Genomic DNA, 20,806 nt, shown 5'->3' on the forward strand with positions numbered 1-20,806 from the left:
CTCAGAAGAAATGGTGTTACAAATTTTGGGGGGCTTTTTTCTTATTTTCCCTTGTGAAAATGAAAAATTTTGGGTAACACCAGCATTTTAGTGAAATTTTTTTTTTCATTTTCCCATCCAACTTTAATGAAAATTCGTCAAACACCTGTGGGGTGTTAAAGCTCACTATACCCCATGTTACATTCAGTGAGGTGGTGTATTTTCTAAAATGGGGTCACATGTGTGTATTATTTTTGCGTTTATGTCAGAACCGCTGTAAAATCAGCCAACCCTGTGCAAATCACAAATTTAGGCCTCAAATGTACATGGTGCGCTCTCATTCCTGAGCCTTGCTGTGCACACGCAGAGCATTTTACGCCCACACATGTGGTATTTCCGTACTCAGGAGAAATTGTGTTACAAATATTGGGGGTCTTTTTTTGCTTTTATTGCTTGTGAAAATAAAAAGTATGGGGCAACACCAGCATGTTAGTGTAAAAATGTTTATTTTTTTAAACTAACAGGCTGGTGTAGCCCCCAACTTTTCCTTTTCATAAGGGGTTAAAGGAGAAAAAGCCCCTCAAAATTTGTAGTGCAATTTCTCCCGAGTATGGAAATACACCATATGTTGCCCTAAACTATTTCCTTGAAATATGACAGGGCTCCGAAGTGATAGAGCGCCATGCGCATTTGAGGACTAAATTAGGGTTTGCATATTGGTGAACATAGGGGTATTCTATGCCAGTGATTCCCAAACAGGGTGCCTCCAGCTGTTGCTAAACTCCCAGCATGCCTGGACAGTCAGTGGCTGTCCGGAAATGCTGGAAGTTGTTGTTTTGCAACAGCAGGAGGCTCCATTTTGGAAACATTGCCGTACAATACGTTTTTTCATTTTTATTGGGGGACAGTGTAAGGGGGTGTATATGTAGTGTTTTACCCTTCATTATGTGTTAATGTAGTGTAGTGTAGTGCTTTTAGGGTACATTCACACGGGCGGAGGTTTACAATGAGTTTCCCGCTAGGAGTTTGCGCTGCGGCGAAAAATTTGCCGCAGCCCAAACTTGAAGCGCAAAACTTACTGTAAACTCGCCCGTGTGAATGTATCCTATACATTCACATGGGGGGGAGCAAACCTCCTGCTGTTTCAAAACCACAACTCACAGCATGCACTGACAGACCATGCATGCTGGGAGCTGTACTTTTGCAACAGCTGGAGGCACACTGGTTGGAAAACCTTCAGTTAGGTTCTGTTATCTAACTCAGTATTTTCCAACCAGTGTGCCTCCAGCTGTTGCAAAACTTCAACTCCCAGCATCTACTGATTGCCGAAGGGCATGCTGGGAGATATAGTCATGCAATAGCTGGAGGTACGCAACTACAACTCCAAGTAATTCCAAGACAGCTGTTTGGGCATGCTGGAATTTTCAGTTTTGCAACCTCTGGAAGGCTACAGTTTAGAGACCACTGCACAGTGATCTCCAAACTGAAGCCCTCCAGCTGTTGCAAAACTACAAATTCCATCATGCCCAGATAGCAAACTGCTGTGTGGGCATGCTGGGAGTTGTAGTTTTGCAAGATCTAGAGGGCCAAAGTTTAGTGATCATTGCAAAGTGATCTCCAATCTGCAGCCCTCCAGCTGTTGCAAAACTACAAATCCCAGCATGCCCAGACAGCAAACAGCTGTCTGGGCATGCTGGGAGTTGTAGTTTTGCAACATCTGGAGGGCTACAGTTTAGAGACCACTGTATCGTGGTCTCAGACTATAGCCCTCCAGATGTTGATAGGCAACTCACTGGCTTCCCTAGGATCCAGGGAGCCGCATCGCAGTCATCTTCTTCCGTCGATCGCTGCCTGCTGCTGCGCTGATGGGCAAGTGGACTTTGGCGCTTGTCCTCCTCGGTTTCCCTGTTCTGCCCCACCTATTGTTGGTGTGCAGAAAGGGGGAATCCGAAAGTTAACCCCCCCGCCCCCGATCTGCTTTTGGTCGTCACTTCTTGACGACCAATAGCAGGGATAGGAGGGGTGGCACCCCTGCCACCTCACTCCTATCCCTTCAGGGGGATCTTGGGTGTCTTGGACAACCGCAATCCCCCTTATATTCCGGGTCACCGGGTCACCATAGACCCATATAACCCAGAATCGGTGCAAATCACTGGCGTGAATTCACCGGTGATTTGCGGCAATCGCCAACATGGGGGGGGGGGGGTTGAGAGGGGTGCCTGCTGATATCAGCAGTCACCTCGGTCCGGTCCCCTCCCGGTGCGCAGCGGGGACCGAAATTTCCATGGGCGTAAAGGTACTCCCTGAGTCCTTAAGTACCAGGGATCAAAGGGGTACCTGTATGCCCTGGGACCCTATGTGGTAATTAACAATATTTTTATAATTCGGACATTTCCGCATGTGGCAATATCACATATGTTTAGTTTTTTTTATACTGGGTTTTTTTTAAATGGGAAAAAAGGGGTGATTCAAACTTTTATTAGTGAAGGGGTTAAATGATCTTTATTAACTTTTGTTTTGCAATGTTATAGCCCCCATAGGGAGTTATACCACTGCACTAACTGAGCTTTTACATTAATCAATGGTTTCTCATAGGAAACCATTGTTCAATGATTCTGCCGCTTGACTGCTCATGCCTGGATCTCAGGTACTGAGCAGTCATTCGGCGATCGGACAGCGAGGAGGAAGGTAGGGGACCCTCCTGCTGTCCTACAGCTGTTCGGGATGCCGTGATTTTGCAGCGGCAATCCCAAACAGCCCCCTGAGCTAACTGGCATTAGTTTACTTTCACTTTAGATGCAGCGTTCAACTTTGAACACCGCTTCTAAAGGGTTAATAGCATGCGGCTCCGCGATCAGTTGTTAGAGGCCGGCCCCGACCCGCTATGCAACGGCGTGGCCCCGCGTTATAGAAAGGGAGTGGGTGTACAGGTACGCCCTCTGTCCCCTGCAGGTTAAACAAACTGATTTTGCAAAAAGTGTGAGATTTTTAAAAAGCAGTACAGTAATAGAAATGTACGTAACCATGGGTATCATTAGAGATGAGCAAACTTTTGAAAAATGTGATTCAGCTGATTCGCCAAATTTTTCAAAACTATTTCTGGACTACAGAGAGCCTCAATAGGATGTAGAACACTTTGCTTTATTCTAACACGCATATGGAGTGTGCTGGGGTAGTGAAATAATACTGTGTTTCAGTATGGCATGCAGATTACAGACATCGCTTTTAGAATCACTGCAGCAGAGCGGCACAATGACAGAACCTGAAGGTGGCATCAGTATCAGGAGACCATATAGTGGCATAATGACACAGCGTGGAGGTGTTGGCAGCATGAAGAGACCATATATTGGCTGAATGACACAGCTTGGATTTGGCTGAAGCATGAGGAGACCATATAGTGGCTGAATGACACAGCGTGGAGGTGTTGGCAGCATGAGGAGACCATATAGTGGCTGATTGACACAGCGTGGATGTGTTGGCAGCATGAGGAGACCACATAGTTGCAGAATGAAACAGCCTGGAGCTGGCAGCAGCATGAGTAGACACTAGGGCTTCACAATGCTTAAGATTAAAAGATGACTTTTGAAATTTAAATTAAAGATTTATGGTACTGTAGCTAGTGCTACCATAAACAATTTTAGGCCCAGGCCCAGCAGCATCAGTAAACCATATATTGGCTCAATGACACAGCCTGGAGGTGGCTGAAGCATGAAGAGACCATATGGTGGCTGAATGACACAGCCTGGAGTTGACTGAAGCATGAGGAGACCATATAGTGTCTGAATGGCACAGCCTTGAGTTGGCTGAAGTATGAGAAGAATGTATTGTGGCTGAAGGAGACAGCCTTGATGTGGCAGCAGCAGCATCAGGCATCCTGAAAGTGACCCTAATGCAAAGGAATTTCTGAAACTGAGGACTAGCACCTTAATTATGTTTTGCAGTATCCATGGCAGCACAATGAAAGAGCCTGGAGGTGAGCCTGGAGATGGCAGCATTAACATGAGGAGACCACACTGCGGCACAATGACCGTGCTTGGAGGTGGTAGCATCAGCATTAGGAGACCATAGAGCAGCACAATGAAAGAGCCTGGAGGTGGCAACATCAGCATGAGGTGACCATAGAGCAGCACAATTAGAGAGCTTGGAGGTGGCAGCATCAGCATGAGGAGACCATATGGCAGCACAATGACATTGCCTGGAGGTTGTAGTATTAACATGAGGAGACCCTAGAGCAACACAATGACAGAGCCTTGAGGTGGCAGTAGCAGCATGAGGGCCGTGCCAACTGAAGGTTGAGTCTGAGGAACCCACCGACTGTTGACTGGTAGTGTCGGATGTCACTTGGGATGAAGTGGATCACCGAGTGAACCGATCAATTATGGTTGCTGGGTTGCTGGTCGAGACATGACTGCTAGCTGAAACCAAGAGCTCAGACCTCTCGCTGCGACTCTGGCTGCCACATGCCTCTACTCTGCTGCGACCTCTGCCTGCGCCTGATAAATTTAGACCTCTGACACTCCACTGTGCACGTCCTGGCACTACTCTGCCTGACATATTTATTGCGTATATCAGGGAAATACAATGCGCTTCACTACGCTTAAAACAGTATTTGTCTAGAACAGTAGCAGGTGTGTACTATTAGCTGTCCTTTCACAGTACATAGGCCCTTGACAGGTACAAAATAGTACACTACTTAGATGTATGTATGTGGTATGCAATTATGAGGGCAGAAAAATGTGCTACAGTACACTAAGCAAATGGTGTTGTACTCAGGTACTTTTTAAGTGTACTGTAGCGCATTTTTCTACTCTCATACATGCATACTAAATATGTACATCTAAGTAGTGTACTATTTTGAACCTGTTAATCTGTCAAGGGCCTAGTCCAGGCATATGTACTCAACAAATGGTGTTGTACTCAGGTACTTTTTGAGTACATTTGCCTGGACTATCACAGTATCTAGGCCCTTGACAGATTAACAGGTTCAAAATAGTACACTACTTAGATGTACATATTTAGTATGCACTTATGAGGGCAGAAAAATGGGGTACAGTGCGGTTAAAAAAACCACGTAATTTTGCACACCAGCAGTACACAACAGTGCTGCAGCACAAAAAAATCTGTGCACTAAACACAAAATTGCACTCTGTCAAAGACTATTTAGAATGGATTGCTGGGTATTATACCGTCTACAGACTAGTATAACCAGCAGATAATTTGTTGTGGAACAAAGACACTGAATTGCACTGAAGAATTATTCCTGCCTCCTCTGCTAAGGTTTATGAAGTTGAGGCAGCTTGTAGGAAATGTATGAGGCAACACACAGCCATCTGCCCCTCTCTGTAATACAATGCTGTAGAAAGTGACAAGGTTAACGGCTGCAGTAAAAATTATTTTCAGTGAAAAAAACCTAGTGAATGACCTTTGGAGAGCAGGGACCAAAGGAACACAGGCTACCATCAGTAACTGACTACGCCCCCAGGGACTCAAATCATGCAGTGCCAGACATGTCCACATGCTTAAGCTAATACATGTCTGGGCCTGTATAGAGAGTATTTGGATGACCCAGAAGAGTATTGGGAGAATGTCATATGGTCAGATGAAACCAAAGTAGAACTTTTTGGTAAAAACTCAACTCGTCATGTTTGGAGGAGAAAGAATGCTGAGTTGCATCCAAAGAACACCTGTCACGAACCGGCAGGACTGGTGGTGGATCCTCTAGACCAGAGAGGCGATGACATGGGCCGTACCAGGGGAATGGGGTCTAAGGGACAACTGGTCTTCACCAGGGCCCGCTGCAAAACGGGATGGACTTGCTGCGGCAGGTAGCCCCCAGGTCGTTCCCCCGATAGCGGCTTGACCTCTCTGGCAGCTGATATGACACGGTACACAGGGAGCAGGCAAAAGTGTAGTCGGACGTTGCGCCGGAAGGCAGAGACCGTCGGTGCAGGGAGCGAGGAACTCGGTGAGACAGATAGGGACGCGGTGCGTGAGCAGGGACCAGCCGCCATGGCAGTCACGTCCCAGACAGAAGAGGACCCATGCTCTCGGTCAGACCATGACCACGTCTGACCAGAAGGCGCCGGGATCCCGAGGAGGCCGGATGAGAGGGCCGGAGCGCTCGCTGTGACAGTACCCCCCTCCCTTAGGTCTCCCCCTCTTTTTGGTACCCAGAAAACTGAGGATGAGGCTGTGGTCTAAGATGTTCTCCTCAGGCTCCCAAGACCTCTCCTCAGGACTGCAGCCCTCCCAGTCGACCAAAAAAAATCTTCTCCCCCGGGAGATCTTGGTCGCCAAGATCTCCTTGACAGAGAATATATCGGAGGTCCCAGCAACAGGGGTGGGAGAAAAAAGCTTGGGAGAAAAACTGTTAAAGACAGCAGGTTTAGGAAGGGAGACATGGAAAGAGTTATGGATACGGAGGGAGGGAGGAAGATGGATCTGATAAAAAACTTGGTTGATACGACTCTTGATTTTATAGGGCCCCAAGTAACGAAGACCCAACTTGTAACTTGGGACCCTAAATCGGACGTACTTAGAAGAGAGCCACACCTTGTCACCTGGGCGAAATTCCAGAGGAACTCTTTTGTCAGCTTGAACCTTCATACGGGCGGAAGCCTTGAGGAGAGCAGCGTGTGTCTCTCACCAGATGGAGGAAAAGTCCTGTACAAGAGTGTCAACGGCAGGTACGGAAGAAGGAGTGGGATACCGCGGCAGAGGTGGAAGAGGATGATGGCCAAAAACTACAAGGAAAGGAGACTTGTTGGAAGCAGAAGATTGTAGTTGTAGGAGAACTCCAGTAGATCCGCCCAATCGTCATGGCGTGAGGATACAAAGTGACGCAGATAGTCACCCAAAATTTGGTTCACCCGTTCTACTTGGCCGTTAGACTGAGGATGGTATGAAGAAGAAAAGTCCAATTTGATACCGAGCTGACCACATTGGGCTCTCCAGAATTTGGAGACAAATTGTACCCCACGATCTGAGACAATATGTTTGGGAAGACCATGGAGGCGGAAGATGTGTTGGAAGAATTGTTTGGCCAACATAGGTGCAGAGGGAAGACCGGGCAGGGGCACAAAGTGAGCCATCATGGAGAAGCGGTCCACCACGACCCAAATAACAGACTTGGGAGGAGGGAAGATCTGTAACAAAGTCCATAGCGATGTGAGACCAGGGAATTTCAGGAACAGGTAGGGGTAAGAGGAGACCCGCAGGTCTCTGGCGTGGCGATTTATCTCGGGCGCAAATCATACAGGCTTGGATGAAGTCCGAGACATCTTTCTCAAGAGAAGGCCAACAGTACCTTTGGGAGATTAGTTGGAGAGATTTTTGCACCCCAGGATGACCCGCAAAAGGAAAAGCGTGGCCCCACTTGAGAATTTGCAACCGCTGACGTGGAGGTACGTAGGATTTGCCAGGAGGAAGAAGGCGCAGGTCCACAGGAGCGACGGCAATAAGGCGTTCTGGTGGGATAATATATTGAGGTGTTAACTCGTTGCCCACCACATCAGAAGAGCGAGACAGAGCGTTTGCCCTAATGTTCTTACAAGCCGGACGGAAATGGATTTCAAAATTAAAGTGGGCGAAGAACAAAGACCAACGAGCCTGACGAGGATTTAGTCTCTGAGCAGACTGGAGGTAAGCTAGGTTCTTGTGGTCCGTGAAGATATTCACAGGATGAGTGGCCCCTCGAGAAGATGTCTCCATTCCTCCAGTGCTAATTTAATAGCCAGCAGTTCTCTGTCCCCTATAGAATAATTTCTCTCTGCGGGAGAGAATCTTTTCAAAAAGAAACCACAAGTTAAGGTCTTGCCCCTGGAAGGCTTCTGGGTGAGCACAGCTCCGGCTCCCACCGAGGAGGCATCCACTTCGAGAGAGAAAGGCTTGGTGGAATCTGGTCTAGAGAGAACAGGTGCTAAGGCAAAGGCGACTTTCAGAGACTGGACGGCTTCTTCAGCTTGGGAAGGCCAGGATTTGGGGTAAGCGCCTTTTCTTGTTAAAGCCACAATAGGGGCCACCAGAGTGGAATAATGGGGGATGAATTGCCTGTATTTATTGACGAAGCCCAAAAACCTTTGTATGGCTCAGAGTCCAGAGGGGCGTGGCCAATCCAGAACCGCCGAGAGCTTGGCAGGGTCCATTTGAAGTCCTTGAGCAGAGATAATGTAACCCAGGAAAGGCAAGGTGGACTGTTCAAAAAGACATTTTACAATGTTGGCGTATAGGCGATTTCTCCTAAGACGAGTAAGCACTTGTCGCACCTGGGCCCGGTGTTGGTCCAAATTGGAGGAAAAGACAAGGATGTCATCCAAGTATACGACCACACAGGAGTAAAGTAAGTCCCTGAAAATATCGTTGACGAATTCCTGGAAGACGGCAGGCGCATTACAGAGGCTGAAGGGCATCACCAGATATTCAAAATGGCCGTCTCTTGTGCTAAAGGCGGTCTTCCACTCGTCGCCCTCACGGATACAAATCAAATTATAGGCCCCTCGAAGATCCAATTTGGTGAAAATCTTTGCCCCTCGGAGACGATCAAATAGCTCAGATTAGGGGCAGAGGGTTCTTGATGGTAATTTTATTAAGTCCTCTGTAGTCAATGCAGGGGCGGAAGGAACCGTCCTTTTTAGTCACGAAGAAGAAACCGGCCCCAGCAGGAGAAGACTTTCTTATGAATCCTCTCTGTAGGTTCTCACGTATATAGTCGGACATGGCAAGCATCTCAGGAGGTGAGAGAGGGTAAATTCTGCCCCGGGGTGGAGTAGAACCGGACATAAGGTCGACAATCATAGGGTCTGTGAGGAGGAAGGACCTCGGCTTGTTTTTTGCAGAAGACATCCGCAAAGCAATGTTATGGCTTAGGCAGTCCAGGAGGCGGAGAAACTTGCGGGTCCTGTTTGACAGGAGCAGGCTTGAGACACCGGTCCGAACAGGAAGAACACCAACGCAGGATCTCACCGATGCACCAGTTCAGGACAGGACAATGACGTTGAAGCCACAGCAGACCCAGGAGGAGTTCGGAGGAGCAGAAGGGAAGGACAAGGAACTCTAGAGTCTCTGTATGAAATATTTCAATGTCCATCTGCAGTGGCAGAGTACGGTACTGCACAGTGGCAGAGAGTCTCTCACCGTTAACCTTAGAAATGAAGAGCGGCTTGGGTAGACAGATAATCGGAATATGGTACTTGTCAACCAAGGAGGCATGGATGAAGTTGCCAGCTGAACTGGAATCCAAGAAGGCAGCAGCGGAGAAGGAGGTCTTGGAAGAGAGGGACAACTGCAAGGATATGATGAGACGTGGAGAGGAGGAATCCACACCTAGCAACGCCTCTCCCACGTTTACTAGGTGCGAGCGTTTCCCGAATGCGGTGGACGGAGAGAACAGTCTCAAAGGAAGTGCTCAGTACTGGCACAGTACAGACAAAGGTTCTCGTCTCTGCGACGGCTTCGTTCTTGCGGAGTCAGGCGTGACCGGTCCACCTGCATGGCTTCCACTACGGTAGGCCCAGAAAGGGGTTGAGGTGGACGCTGAAAAACGGGAGCCAGACGAGGGAAGCGTCTAGGTCGAGCTTTTTCCTTTTTAAGGAGTTCCTCTTGTCTCTCGGTGAAACATTTGTCAATTCTAGTGGCCAGCAAAATGTCACTAAGGGTGGAAGGTAGCTCAGGGCAGGTTCCTTGAAAACATTCCGGAACTCTTGGCAGAAGCTCTGGAGGGAAGAGGTGGCTGGATCAGCGCGATCCCATAGCAGTGTAGCCCAGGCCAAGGCCTTCCCGGAAAGCAAACTGAGGATAAAGGCTACCTTGGCTCGCTCAGAAGGAAATTGGTCGGACAGTAGCTCGAGGTGGAGAAAGCACTGCGACAGGAACCCTCCGCACTGCTTAGGATCTCCGTCATATTTGTCTGGCAGGGACAAACGGATTCTGGAACCGGTGGCAACTGCAGGCGGAGGAGCTGGCTGTTGCTGAGAAGGCAGGAGTTGCTGCAACATGACAGTCAACTGGGCCAGCTGTTGACCCTGCTGGGCCACAATAGTGGTGAGGTCCGCTAGGCTTGGCAAGGGAACATCAGCGGGATCCATTGGCGGATCTTACTGTCACGAACCAGCAGGACTGGTGGTGGATCCTCTAGACCAGAGAGGCGATGGCACGGGCCGTACCAGGGGAACGGGGTCTAAGGGACTACTGGTCTTCACCAGGGCCCGCCGCAAAGCGGGATGGACTTGCTGCGGCAGGTAGCCCCCAGGTTATTCCCCCGATAGTGGCTCGACCTCTCTGGCAGCTGATATGACGCGGTACACAGGGAGAAGGCAAAAGCGTAGTCGGACGTAGCAGAGGTCAGGGCAGGCGGCAAGAGTTCATAGGCGAGCAGTGGGAAGCAACGGGTTCGGCAACAAGTAAGGCAATACAAGGCTACAGGAATGCTTTCTCAAAGGCACTAGGGCACAAAGATCCGGCAAGGCAGGAAGGGGCAGGTTGCATTTATAGGAAAAGGAACCAGAGGTCAGGAACCAGCGCACCAATCAATGGTGCTCTGGCCCTTTAAATTTACAGAAGCCTGCGCGCGCGCGCCCTAGAGAGCGGGGAGACAGAGACCGTCGGCACAGGGAGCGAGGAACTCGGTGAGACAGATACGGACGCGGCGCATGAGCGGGGACCAGCAGCCACAGCAGCCGCGTCCCAGACAGAAGAGAACCCACGCTCTCGGTCAGTGCGTCTGACCGGGAGGCGCCGGGATCCTGAGGAGGGAGGCCGAGGGAGCGGACGCTCCGGTCCGGATGAGAGGGCCGGAGCGCTCGCTGTGACAACACCATACCTACTGTGAAGCATAGGGGTGGAAACATCATGTTTTGGGGCTTTTTTTCTACTAAGGGGCCAAAACAACTGATGCGTGTAAAGGAAAAAATGAATGGGGCCATGTATCGTGAGATTTTGAGTGAAAACCTCCTTCCATCAGCAAGGGCATTGAAGATGAAACGTGGCTGGGTCTTTCAGCATGACAATGATCCCAAACACACCGCCCGGGCAACAAAGGAGTGGCTTCGTAAGAAGCATTTCAAGGTCCTGGAGTGGCCTAGCCAGTCTCCAGATCTCAATCCCATAGAAAACCTTTAGAGGGAGTTAAAAGTCCGTGTTGCCCAGTAACAGCCCCAAAACATCACTGCTCTAGAGGAGATCTGCATGTAGGAACAGGCCAAAATACCAGCAATAGTGTGTGAAAACCTTGTGAAGTCTTACAGAAAACGTTTTGCGTCTGTCATTGCCAACAAAGGGTATATAACAAAGTATTTAAAGTACTTTTTTTCCACCATAATTTGCTAATAAATTCTTTAAAAATCAGACAATGTGATTTTATGGATTTTTTTTTCTCATTATGTCTCTCATAGTTGAGGGATACCTATGATTAAAATTACAGGCCTCTCTCATCTTTTTAAGTGGGAGAATTTGCACAATTGGTGGCTGACTAAATACTTTTTTGCTCCACTGTATGTATCCAGGGCCGATGCAAGGATTTCTGCCTACACAAGCGAAGCTCCATTTTGCCCCCCCCCCCCCGGCTACAAAGCCTCAGTCTCAGTCGCCCAAGGTAACTTGAATGATGTGTATGTGTGTTTAACCTCTTCACAACCCAGCTAATTTTTTTTCTGTCTCTCGTTTTTTCCCCTCCTTTCATTCTAAGAACCATAACTTTTTTTATTTTTCGACTGACAAAGTTGTATTAGGGCTTATTTTCTGCATGATGGGGAAAAAAAGGCAACATTTTAAAAAATATGTTATTGCACAATCTTGTAAGGCAATTTTTTTTTCGGTGTTTAAAGGGGTACTCCAGCACTAAAACATCTTATCGCCTATCCAAAGAGATAGGAGATAGGGGATAAGATGCCGTGATCTTGCATGCAGCACCCCGTTACAATCAGTCCCCGGGACCCCTGCGATCAGGCATCTTATCCCCTATCCTTTGGATAGGGGATAAGATGTCTTAGCACCAGAGTACCCCATTTAAATATGGTAAATCTACATAGTTCATAAGGTTGAAAAAAGACCAGAGTCCAGCAAGTTCAACCTATAACCCTAATAAGTCCCTATTGAGTTGAGTTGATCCAGAGGAAGGAAAAAAAAACCTCATACTAGAGGTAAAAATTATTTCCCGACTCCAAATATGGCAGTCAGAATAAATCCCTGGATCAACCTTCTGTCCCTATAAATCTAGTATACATAACCAGCAATGTTATTACTCTCCAAAAATTCATCCAGCCCCTTTTTGAACTCTATTACAGAGTTCACCAGGACCACCTCCTCCAGGAGACAATTCCACAGTCTTACTGCTCTTACAGTAAAGAATCCCTGTCTGTGCTGGTGTAGAAACCTTCTTTCCTCTAGACGTAGGGGATGCCCCCTTGTTATTGATACAGTCCTGGGTATAAATAGATCATGAGAGAGATCTCTGTACTGTCCCCTGATATTCTTTATACATAGTTATTAGGTCTCCCCTAAGCCTTCTTTTTTCTAAACTAAATAACCCTCATTCTGATAATCTTTCTGGGTTCTGTAGTCCTCCCATTCCCCGTATTACTCTGGTTGCCCGTCTTTGAACCCTCTCCAGCTCCACTATATCTTTCTTGTACACTGGTACACTGGTACAGTTTTCTATGTGTGGTCTGACTAGTGATTTGTAGTGCAGTAGAATTATTTCCTTGTCGTGGGCATCTATGCCCCTATTGATGCACCCCATGATTTTATTAGCCTTGGCAGCAGCTGCCCGACACTGGTCACTAAATTTACTGTTAACTAAGACTCCTAAGTCCTTTTCCATGTCAGTTGTCCCAAGTGTTCTCCCATTTAATACATAATCCCAGCCCGGATTTTACTTCCCCATGTGCATTACCTTAAATTTATCAGTGTTGAACCTCATCTGCCACTTCCCAGCCCAAACCTCCAACCTATCCAGATCCATTTGTAACAGTGCACTGTCCTCTATAGTGTTTACTACTTTACAGAGTTTAGTGTCATCTGCAAAGATTGCTACTTTACTATTCAACCCCTCTGCAAGGTCATTAATGAATATATTAAACAGGACGGAACCCAAGACAGACCCCTGTGGTACCCCACTAGTAAGAGTCACCCAATCAGAATAAGTACTATTAATAACCACCCTCTGTTTCCTATTACTGAGCCAGTTACTTACCTTCTTACACACATTCTCCCCCAGTCCCATCCTTCTCATTTTATGCACCAACCTTTTATGTAACAAGCATATCAAATGCTTTGGAAAAATCCAGATATACGACATCTAGCGATTGCCCCTGGTCCAGTCTGTAGCTCACCTCCTCATAAAAGCTGATCAGGTTAGTTTGGCAGGACCGATACCTCCTAAATCCATGCTGATCCGGGGTCATACATTTATTTTTATCAAGATATTCCAAAATTGCATCTCTTAGAAAACCCTCAAACAATTTACATACAACCGAGGTTAAACTAATAGGTCTATAACTCCCGGGGTCACCTTTTGACCCCTTCTTAAATATTGGCACCACATTTGCCATGCACCAGTCCTGGGGAACAGTCCCTGTCACTATAGAGTCCCTGAATATTAAAAATAGGGGTCTGTCTATTACATTTCTTACACGGGGGTGAATGCCATCTGGACCTGGTGATTTGTCTATTTTGATTTTTTGTAGGTGGCACTGTACTTCTTCCTGGGTTAGACATGTGACCTGTACTGGGGAGTTTACCTTATCACACTGTATTTCACCTGGCATTTCATTTTCCTCAGTGAATATAGTGGAGAAGAATTTGTTGGGCCTACACTTTCATTTTTTACCTTTTTGCTATTTATATAGTTAAAGAACATTTTGGGGTTAGTTTTACTCTCTTTGGCAATGAGTCTTTCTGTCTCTATTTTTGTGGCTTTTATCTGTTTTTTACATATTTTACATTTTTCTGTATAGCTTTTTAATGCTTCTTCACTGCTGTCCTGTTTTAGTAATTTAAATGCTTTATTTTTGTCATTTATTGCCCCCTTAACATTGTTATTCATCCATTTTGGTTTTCTTTTATTTCTGACCCTTTTATTCCCATAAGGTATATACATCTTACAGTGAAAATTTAAGATATTTTTAAAAGTCTCCCATTTAGTGTCAGCATTGTTCTTTTTGAGGATATTATCCCATTTTATATTGTTAAGGGCTTCTCTGAGTAGATCGAACTTTGCCTTCCTAAAGTTCATTGTTTTTGTGGCTCCTCGAGAGATTCCCTTATTGAAGAACAAGTTATAATGTATTATATTATGATCACTATTTCCTAAGTGTCCATCTACTTGCACATTAATTACTCTCTCAGGTACGTTGGTTAATATTAAGTCTAGTACGGCACCCCCTCTGGTAGGGCCCAGCACCATTTGGGACGGATAATTGTATTTAGCTATAGTCAGAAACCTATTTCCTTTATGAGATTCACAGGTCTCAGTCTGACATACTAACTCTATTCTATGGGTCAGTACAATTGCAATGATACCAAAATTAATCATTTTTGTTTCTTTTGCTGGTTAAAAAAAAAATTGAAAGCTTGTAAAAGCAAACAAAAACTTTGTTTATTACCATGTCCTCACCCCCTATAACCTTTTTTCTATTTTTCCACCCACGAAGCTGTGTTAGGGTTTTTTTTTTTTTTGCACCATGGGTTGTAGTTTTGAACGGCACAACTTTTGTGCAGTTCTGGATTTTTGAGAACTTTTTATTAAGTTTTTTTCTGGAATGTAATGTAACCAAAAATCTGCAATTTTGGCCTTTGGTGAAATCACTGTGCAGGATCAGAAACAAACAGAGAAGGATAGGTTTGCTATTGGGATTTGCTCCTACTCTGGACAGTTAATTCTGGCACCAGTTGATTTAAAAACAAAATGTTTCCAGCTGGCTACCCTTTAACACCTTCAAAGATCCATAGCTCTTTTATTTTTTATTTTTTGTGTAACCAATTGTACTTTGTAATGACACCTTTTATTTTACCATAAAATGTATTATCCTTTCATTATACCATACAGGAAACAAAAAACAATTAGGGAGATTTCAAAACCTGTACTGAGGAAAAGTTTACCAACTGCCCATAGCAACCAATCAGCTCACTTCAATTCTTTTACATAGTGCACTTTGCAGTTAAACTGACACAGGGGGGAAGCTATTTTTAAAACCTGTGCAAAGTAAAAGTTGTTGACCGGTTGCCCATAGCAGCCAATCAGATTGCTTTTTATTCTTTATAAAGGACTCTGAAAAAAGTGCTCTGATTGGTTGCTATGGGAACTGGTCAACTTTTCTCAGAACAGATATTGATAAATGTCCCCAATTATTATTCTGAGGGTCAAAACGATTATAATGATAACAATTTTTACGTTTTTTTACTACTGTTAAGTCAAACTTTTTAAACAAAATAAGTATGCTCAAAATTACCCTGTACTGACCCCTATAATTTTTTTTTCTTCGCTGCTTGTTTTTTGCGTGGTTGTCTGTAGTTCTTTTGGGTATCACGTTTGTATAAATCTTCCTTTTCTACCATTTTTTTCTGGGATGTGATGTGACAAAAATATGAAATTGTGCACTTTGTTTTGCTTTACACCGTTGGCCATACAGGATCAACAATATTACATTTTAATAGTTTGGACCTTTTCACACATGGCTATAGAAAATATTTGTTTTGTAATTATTTAATATTTTTTTATTAGAAGAATGGGAAAAGGGGGACAATTTTAATCTTTTTTAGACAACAAGGTTTTTTTTATGTTTTAATCAGCTTTTTCATAAAGAACTTTTATAAGCAATCATTGGATTGTTAATACTTAATGATGCTATGCTATTGCATAGCATTACTAAGTGTGATTGCTAAAAGGAGTGGAATATAAATGTCCAGAGAAGGAGAGGTTTGCTATGGTGATTTGCTCCTGCTGAAGACAGTTCCTGACACAGACAGAGGTGTCAGTGGAGAACACTATGGTCAGACTAGAAAGGACTATACAACTTCCTCTGGAGCATACAGCAGCTGATAAGTACTGGAAGTAATTTACAAATCTGTTTAACTTTCTGGCACCAGTTGATTTAAAAAAAACATTTTTTGCACCGGAGGAGATCATCCCAGAGCCAGCAAGGACTTAGTGAGGAGACCTTGAGCTGTCGGGGAAACTGATCGGACCCCTGCACTAAAATGTTTGGTATCACTGCATGTGTAATTGTCCAAACTATATTAAAATATGTTTATGATTCCGCACAGTAAACGACATAAACGTAAAAGAAATACCAAACACCAAAAATACAGATTTTTAATCACATAATATATCAGAAAAAAAGGTTTTGGAGATCACAAGGAGTCCCCATGCTTTTGTTTGGGTCATAGGCCAAAGCTATAATAAGTGAAATGGTCCAAAAAGCGGTTGCCTGTAGACTTATATGCAAACAGCTACTAAATTAAAATATAAATTTATAGAATACAGTACATATTTGACATAGTAGCCTATACATTGCATTTTACACTATACATTAATTTTTATTTCTTTTTTTTCCCTTTCAAATCTTTGCAAGTGCAAGTTTTTATAATGTTTAACATAATATAAATGTATAACATAAGAGAGAGAAAGGCTTATACAGTGGTGCTTTAGCCACTAGGATAGATGCTTTTTTGCCATTAAAAAGTAAGTGTCCTTACATGTACACGTGTGTCTGTGTATTCCAGCAAAAGACATCTTATCCCCTTTTCAAAGGATAGGGGATAAGATGTCTGATTCGGTGGGCCCGCCGATGGGACCCCCCCGAGATGTCCGTGCAGCACCCGTATTCTATGCTGGGCTACTGCTCCAGTCTCGGAAACCTCTGTGTTTCTGAGACTGGAGACGTGCTGTTATGCCACGCCCCCTTGTGATGTCATACCACGCCCCCTCCATTCATGTCTATGGGAGGCAGATATTCGAGCCTAATGGCTATAGAATTAAATACCCTTTAAAAACACACAAAATGCATAAATGTCTGAAAAATGGGAAAACATTTTCATCCTTCTTTGTATGAAAAATTTTAATTTTATAAGTAACATTATTATAAGTATGGCTAAAAATTGTGAACATACCTTAGGTTGACATTTTTGACTTCTTGATCATTTTTTCCCAAAAAAATTCTGAAGCTTGTTTTACACTGTGTGAACCTACCCTTAGGCCAGTTTCACACAGCAGAATTTCTGCACTGAATTCTGCATGAAAATTCTACATGAATTTATAGCCAATACACTTCAATGGAATTCCTGCAGCGGAAATTCTGCATTTCCACATGAATTCTGCATGATTCCGCAGTTCACTGAAACAATAGACTTTATTTAATTTAACAGTCAAAGTTTGTGTGGATTTTGTGCGGAATTCAACAGAAATCAAGTCCTTTTGACTTTAATGGGATTCCGCAGCCAAAGTCTGGAAAAATATAAGAGCACACTTATATTTCTCTGTACTGCGGAAATCTGGATTTCCGCATTCATCATTCCACAGCAGAACTCCTGCTGTGTGAATGACATTGCAGGATCCCGTTAAAGTTAGTAGGCAATAAATCTAGGTGGGATTGTTCCCACGTCTGAATGTCTGCATGGGAAATCTCTGTGCAGACGTTCTGGAGACTGCGGGTGCTGGCATAATATGCCTGCGCTAGGACTGCACAGGAATGCGCTGTCTCATAGATGGCTATGCATTATGTGCAGAGTCCACAGAAAGAATGAAAGTGTTCATTCTTTCTACAGACTTGGAAATTGGAATTTCCGTGCTGGAAACATCTGGCACAGAAATTCCATTGTGTGCACAACACAGCAGAATCCTGTATATATAGATAGATATTTATGCACCATATTTATGCACTTCTGCATACTTATAACTTCTTGATCCCTTTTCATTCAAGTTTTTTCTGGAGCTTCTTTTGCACTGTGTGAACATGCCCTCAGGCTATGTTCATACCCCAGAATTTCTGCATGGAATTCTGCATGAAAATTCTGCATGAATTTACAGCCAATACTTCAATGGGATTCCGCTGTTCCATTTGCACAGTAGAATTTCTGCTGAAGATTTCCCCTTGCAGGAATTCCATAAAAGTGAATGGGCAATACACTTCTGCAGAATTTACTTCCGAATTTTCATGCAGAAATCCATGCAGAAATTCTGCATTGTGAACATAGCCTGAGGGCATGTTCACACAGTGCTGAGGGCATGTTCACACAGTGCAAAAGAAGCTCCAGAGAAACCTGAATGAAAAGGGATCAAGAAGGAAAAAGTATGCAAAAGTGCATACATATGGTGCATAATTTATATATATATATATATATATATATATATATATATATATATATATTAGCTGAATACCCAGCGTTGCCCGGTTTTTCCTTCCTAATCCTTGTTGTGGAGGAAAATCAACAGAGGAAGCTTTTGACTTCATATACCATCCTCATATATTGTTGTCATATCCCAACCCCATATCCCGACCTCCTATCCCGTCCTCCTATGCCGTCCTCCAATCTCGACCTCCTATCCCATCATCCTATCCTGTCCTCCTATCTCTACCTCCTATCTCGACCTCCTATCCCGTCGTCCTATCTCGACCTCCTATCTTGACCTTCTATCCCGTCCTCCTAGCCCGATCTCCTATCCCGAGCTCCTGTCTCGACCTCCTGTCTTGAACTCCTATCCCGTCCTCCTATCCCGTCCTCCTATTTCTACCTCCTATCTCGACCTCCTATCTCGACCTCCTATCCCGTCCTCCTATCCCGTCCTCCTGTCTCGACCTCCTGTCTTGACCTCCTGTCCTGACCTCCTGTCCCGACCTCCTGTCTCAACCTCTTGTCCAGTCCTCATATGCCATCCTCCTATCTCGACCTCCTATCCCGACCTCCTATCCCGACCTCATATCCGGTCCTTATATCCCGACCTCATATCCTGACCCAAATTGTGTACCAGGTATTGAAATATCTCCAGCTGTACGGAAGTTATGTGGGAAAATACATTTCCCATTGATTTGCATGGGACTTTAAACAAAAACCCCGACCCTCACAAATGGGGGTAGTTAAGGGTTAAATTAACTATCCTATATTTTAAGTGGACATATAAGTAACATGTGACCAAGTATTATCAAAATATCTCCAGACGTTTGGAAGTTATGGAGCATAACATATATTTCCCTTAGACCTGTATTGGACTTTAAACAAAAACCCCGCCCCGGCAAATGGGGGTGGGTAAGGGTTAAATCACTTGTCCTATGTTTGTTGTTGACATATAAATAACATGTGTGCCAGGTTTCATGTTATTATCTTTAGCCATTTGGACGTGATGCTGGAACATACACACATACATACATACATACATACACACACACATACACACATTGAGTTTTATATATATGTAGAAAAACAGCAGCACTCCAGGGTATACGTGAATAATGTGTGGAGTTTTTATATATATATATATATATATATATATATATATATATATATATATATATGTATATTTACCTATATCCTTGTGCTGGCAGGGTGCTCCTGCATTCTTCTCTTGCTATATATATATATATATATATATATATATAGCATAGCCGCAAATTAACCTTAATATTTATTACCCCAACTCTAGAGTTCTTAGAAATATCCCATGTGTAGCTCTAGTGCTCCGCCTGACTCACACATGTGCCTCGGAAATAAAGGCTCACCTCGAGCACTTTTATTTGCTTTTGCAGTGCCCTTGTGGTATCAATATAGTGGAAGTCCCCAGAAGTGACCCCATTATGGAAACTACATACCAAATGTTTAACTCTAGCTTTTATATTCTACAACTTTAATAATTTTTTTAAATTTCAAAGCAGCTGATTTGAACTCATAGTATAGATGTGTTCCTAAGGCTAAGTTTCCACTTGGGTTTTTTTCTGGCAGTTTTTGTGTCAAAGTCAGAAGTGGATCCATAAGGGAGGAGAAGTAAAAGTCCTTCCTTTATATGTCCTATTCCTTTTGAATACGCTTCTGGCTTTGGCCCAAAAACTGCCAGAGAAAAAACCAAGTGGAAACTTAGCCTAACAGTGATAAATAACAAGAAAGGAATTCTCACACCTCAAAGACACTCGGACTATCAATTGCTGATTCAACAACCAAATATCTATTTTGCTTATAATGCAGATTGCTATTTAATTCTATCATATATACCATTTTTGAGTAACAGTGCCATATTTAATATTACCTCTACCACTAGGGCCCAGTGGTAGAATAGAACTATTAGTGCTTGTTTTAAATGCATGTGTTTTCTATTTTTAACAAATATTATATGAAATTGAAACATGGTCCTCTTAATTATTTAAACATTATGCACCATTTCTAATGGTGTCTTTGAGGTGTAATTATTCCTTTCTTATTATTTATCATATTTAGACCATTGGGTATCGGTAAATAACCACATCAACCTCAGACTTTTTAGCTGTGAGATGCACACATCTGTTGTTATATAACATGCACAGTGATCCTATGTTTCTCAGCAAAATGTATTTCACTAACAGGTTGTTAGTGCACTTGATGAGCATGAAGTGCAAGCCCACTAGTCACGTCACGGCCACCTGTAAGTAGCCGGTCCCTAACATCCCTAGCATAAAATTGTGCTGTACTTAGCAGCAACCACCACCGCAGCAACACCGGTCCCCGCAGAGAGAACAACCCACTGGCAGAGCAGCCCCAATGCTGCCCCACCAGACCCTGGGCCACGCCACCCCGCAGTAATGGCCTCTGCAAAGCACAGCACTAGTGTGAACAGGTGACAAACCACATGCTAGGCATGTTAGGAGCCTGC

Source organism: Hyla sarda, chromosome 8 (genome assembly GCF_029499605.1).
Source record: "Hyla sarda isolate aHylSar1 chromosome 8, aHylSar1.hap1, whole genome shotgun sequence".
NCBI lineage: Eukaryota > Metazoa > Chordata > Amphibia > Anura > Hylidae > Hyla > Hyla sarda.